Here is a 5689-nt window from a genome sequence, read left to right as displayed (position 1 = left end):
TGAATCGGTTAAAGCAGTGTAATGTTGGATTGTAAAGCGTTTGACAAAATTGTTTAAATGAATTTGACTCCTATTAGCTTTTTCAAACTGCGAGCTTTACCACTTGATAAAATGTATTATGATAAAGAGTAGATAAAAAGGAAACGTCATATACTTCTTTCCTAGTAAAAATTAAATATTTGATCTTTGAGAAGATACTTGTTATCTAATGACAAGCTTTAAAACCCTTGTATTTGGACTCAGAAGAATTTTAGTTAAGTTAAGATGTCTGTGAGAAAAGTTTAGATCAAATTAGTCGATTAACATGTTTTAACACTGCTTTTGACAGAAAAGTTTACAGTCATCATAAAATAAAGTCATATCGGCGATGTTATCGGGTCAATTATCGACGATATCGGATTTTGAAATATCGGTTATCGTATCGATAATTTCAACCCGATATTTATCGATATTATCGGATATATCGATATCGTCACAGCCCTACTTAACACCCAGATCACAAAAAGCAGCACTTAACACCTGGATCTGCGTCTGATACGAAACATATTCAATCACTCACTCACCTCATACACCTCACCTCGCATCATACAAACCCCATTTTCTTGAATACGGGATGCTCAAGGTACTCCAAAACGTTCTGGAGATAAGCATGCGGTATCTCCCAGATCAATTAAGGCTTTTGCAATGTCCTCATCGTCATGTTCAAGGTACTCCAAAACGTTCTGGAGTTCAGCCTACGGTATCTTCCAGATCAATCAAGGCGTTTGCAATGTCCTCATTGTCGATATATCATGCGAACCCAATTTTTCTTGAATACGAGATGCCAAGGTACTCAAAACCGTTCTGTAGTTCAGCTCACGGTCTATGGAAGGCCTATTGAACCGCAGGCTGGTTTGGAGAACCTAAAAGGTCTATAGTAGCTTGTAAACATTATGAGTGAAATTCTATCGGCTCAATGGAGCTGCTGGGATGTTTAGCGTTACATGAAACATCGTTCAGGGCTTGGTTGATCGGGATGATCGTATGTTCTGAACTCCAGGACGTTTCGTTCATCACGGTCATGTCGCTATCCAAGCAACTAGCCGGGCCCCAAATAGGAATTCAAACAAACGTATGCCCCGGCTTTCTTATATAAGCTTCTGAAGCAGTTTGTGTTAATAATGTTGTGTAATCTTCTCGGGCTGAAAGTCTCCCTAATAAAGACATAAAAAAATGTAAATAGACGGGCAGCTCATATTTTTTAGATTTCTGCCGGTCACGTAACATTTGCATATTGGTAGCTTCAACGTTATTTTTCAAGGGTTTATAGACAGGCTGCGTTCTTTGTATCCTCCTCATCTATCCTCAATCTATAAATCAAATAAATCAAAAAAAAATATCAAGTGTCACATAGCATATAACTGAACAAAAATATCAATTACCGGTTACATGGTAAAATTAGTGCCTCAAGTTAGGTACCTCAAGTACCACATAAAAACAGATTATAAAACTAAAAATCGGAAGGGTTATGTACAAGACACAACCGCCCAACGTAAACTACGTAAGGCAGTTTTGTTCATTGAGGATTGTAGTGCCATCATGCATGAATATTTTTAGAAAATTCATTTGATTACTTATGTCACTGGTTTCGAACAAAACTAGCGTATCTTAAGATATGAACATTGTTGGATACGACAATTGTTTAAAAAATTTACTAAGAAAACCCAAATTTAGTCCTCAGTGGTAATGATACCTTTCTTGGATCCGAATTGCCTACATTTGGGTTTTGAAGCATTTGAAGAAATATTTCAATAGAAGAAGCCCTAGGGAAGCATTCTCTTTTCCGTTTGCAACATTTATTATTCAGAAACATTCCAATCATAGGCATATCTTGTTTTTCGTGCATCACTAGAAATCATAAAATGTCAATCATGTACCAAAACCCAATTAATTTGGTTGTGATGCGCGCGAGTAGTAAACGTTGCGGACGGGAAAAGATGGTGTGTGTGTTATTACAATCTAACTCCTACTGTCTGGCAGTGTCACCAGTCTCAAAATCTCAAATCTCATCGGCGATTCAAACCATGCGTGAGTCAAATCCCATCAGAATTATGGCCGAGAGATTTGCTCATGATTTGAATCGCAATTTGCATCATTGCATGATATTTACGTGTTCTTTATTGAATGAATTGAATGCATTGAATTATCTATTTTTCGTCTAAAACAATGGCTAATAATTATATATAAACAAAACATACGTCTCGATTGCGTTTTGACGCTTTTTAGAACGAAATCATTTTTCGGTGAGTGAGCGAAGCGATGCGATTCTGGCCGAGAAACTCAAGCGCGATGCTTCTCCTACAGAATCGCAGGCGAGTTAGCTCGTGCATGAAACCTCGATAATTCAGATTTGAGTATGATTCTACCAACATTGAGTGTCATTATGGATAAAATATTCATGCAAACATTTTATTAATATCATTGCAAGACTTTTGAATCAGGGAGCAAGAAGGTGATAGCTCTATTGTATCTCATATAGCCCGTTTCAAGAACGTATGCGTTCCGAAGCTTTTGTCGTGTACAATAAGTACCGCATTATTGCACCCACGTATTATAAAAATATCTTAAGTGCATTCACACTTCCTGAATCAAAGTTAAATCCTTCTGATTCAGGCGCGCATTTAATTGGACAAAATATTATTAGGCCCCTTCGAATTGTTTTGCTCAAAAATAACAACTTGAGGGGCAACAAAAAAAATTTCCGGTAAATTTTGAGAACTTTCAAAACATTCTTTAACAAATCCGAGGAGTTTTTTTTCCATTTTAATATTAATTTTTTACTAGCAGACCCGTCGAACTTTGCTTCGCCTAAAATTGATTTATTCTCTGATTAATTCTCGAGTTATGCAGAAATTTTTGTTCATTTGTATGGGAGCCCACCTTTCCAGAAGGGGGAGGCGTTGCAAACCACCACAGAAACATATCTTCTCTTCCAAAACCTCCACACGCCAGATTTGTTTCCATTTGCTTGATCTCGAGTTATGATGAAATTGGTGTTTCATTTGTATAGGAGCCAGGTTTCAAAGAGGAGAGGGGTCTCTAACCATCTTAAGAACCTTCACCGGCCCCAAAAACCTCTGCATTAAAATTTTCATGCCGCTCGATTCAATAGAAGAAGAAGAAGATTACCTCCTCCCCCTTGACTTTGCGGAGACCATAATTTTTAATAAATATGTGTAACGGCCTTATTAGTTTTCAGTTTGCAAAAAAAAATGCATTTTCCAAAGTCGTTTTTTAATATAAATTGATTGCATTACTAGCAAGGGCATTGGCATTGATAACAATTGATCGTCTCATGCCTGCACAAACATGCCCCTTTCTGGATTACTTTTTATACACCATGCACTACATAACGCATTTTTGTTACATTTGTTTCGACCGCGGTCACTGGTCCGGCTCCATTGTTCTACTTTTTGTGCGAAACACCGCACAAAAAGGAGAGTCCAAAAGCCAACCGCACTGAACGGCGACGGCCGAAACGAGACTCTTGCGGACAAGAAAAGAGGGTGCTGCCAAAATGATCCGATACCCTATTTTAACATTCATAACCCAAAGTTTCAATATAATTGACAAATTGGTAGAGAATTTCCGAATCGATTGATATATAAATCTCAAAAATCCATCGGAAGATAAAGGCGCTATTACAGTTCAAAATCTTACATGAATCCGTGACGGACTCGAATTTGGAAATTTTCATTTGTCACCCTGTATCCGAGTCTTCCCCTTAGACGTAGTTTACGTCAAAAAATAACTCATATTTCAAAGTTTCATTATTTGTACACGTTATATACAGTCACTCTCAAAATTGAGCGTACAGTATGGATTAGTTGACTACATTCGAAAATTTCAAAGGAAATTAAATGGTTAGCTCGGTTGTTTTTAATGCATTTCAATATTCATCCCTTCCTTTAATGTATGTGTACATAAAATTGTTTAAATTTTTTCTCTAAAGTTCATTTATTTGAAAATAATCTCAAAATACGCCTATTAGATGTGACAAAATTGAGCGTACAGCTAATGTTTTTCTATAAAATTTCTTATTATAAACACGAATAATGTATTTTAATATTGGTTTTTCATTATTATATTTATAATAATAAACATCCGCTACTTAAACATTCAATGTTTTGAAATTAAGCCATGTTTTGGTCAAAATGGCGAACAAGTGAGAGGTAGGAACATTGCTATTTAACAATTGAATGCCTGTGGGCAAAATAAACGCTTAAATTTATATGTTTCACCGGCATCGCATCTTATATATGATAAATAATCGAAATCGAGCGAGACATACGATTAATTTGTCAAAATTCAGTCGGTAAATGATGAAAACAGATGTAAACATACAGAGAAAACGACAAATGTTAGGAATGACATAATTCAAATTTAGTATGTCTTTAACTTAAATTTGTTTTAAAGCTCGGTTATTGTCTCAGGTCTATCATTAAGAGTAATATTATTGAATCCAATCATTCACAGTCAAATTCTAAAAGTACAAGGTGCATGTTAAGGTACCGAACATAAAAACAGCTTTTCAATCCCGTAGAGCACTTCTGATTGAATATTGAAAAGTTAGCTTAAAATCGTAATTTCATAATTAAATTTGGATTAAACTCCACGATCTGTTACCATAAGGGATACAATTGGATGATTTCCATGTGGCGAGTAAAAATAAACTTTTTTAAGAGTTCGGCAGCTTATTTAACGATATCTTTGTGAATTGAAATGATTCAACCAAATTTGTTCCTACGGTGACTGAGTCTTCAAATATAAAATGACATCTTATAATGTATCCGTGTGCTGCTCTTTTATTAATATTATTATTAATGAGTGTCCTGAGCTTATAAGCTACCTATACATCGACTTTTAAATAAAGTTATACTTAATTTGAAATATGCCGTTCCCAACATTTGTCGTTTTCTTTATATGTTTTCATCTGTTTTCATCATTTACCGACTGAATTTTCCCAAATTTATCGTATGTCTCGCTCGATTTCGATTATCTATCATATATAAGACACGATGCCGGTGAAATCCATATCTTAAAGTATCTATTTTGCCCAGCAGCATTGAATTGTTAAATAGCATTGTTTATACATCTTACTTATTCGCCATTTTGATTAAAACATGGTTTAATTTCAAAACATTGAATGTTTAAGTAGCGGATGTTTATTATTATAAATATAATCATGAAAAAACAATATTAAAATACATTAATCGTGTTTATAATAAGAAATTTTATAGAAAACATTAGCTGTACGCTCAATTTTGTCACATCTAATAGGCGTATTTTGAGATTATTTTCAAATAAATGAACTTTAGAGAAAAAATTTCAACCATTTTATGTACGCATACATTGAAGGAAGGGATAAATATTGAAATGCATTGAAAACAATCGAGCCAGCAATTAAATTTCCTTTGGAATTTTTGAATATATTCATCTAATCCATGCTGTACGCTCAATTTTGAGAGTGACTGTAATATGTAGTAGAAAGCTCGTTATGCAGAATATTTAGCGAATCTATTTTGCGATTATTTTTAAAATGATGATTCATTTCAAAAAATTTCTTACCTGCGTCATGTATGGTGCCTTCACGATAGTTCCAGTTTCTAGTTATCTAGTGTTGTACAAGCCACATTTTATCCGAAATGCT

This window comes from Armigeres subalbatus, chromosome 2, assembly GCF_024139115.2.
Source record: "Armigeres subalbatus isolate Guangzhou_Male chromosome 2, GZ_Asu_2, whole genome shotgun sequence".
NCBI lineage: Eukaryota > Metazoa > Arthropoda > Insecta > Diptera > Culicidae > Armigeres > Armigeres subalbatus.
Note: the sequence above shows the minus strand (reverse complement) of the source record.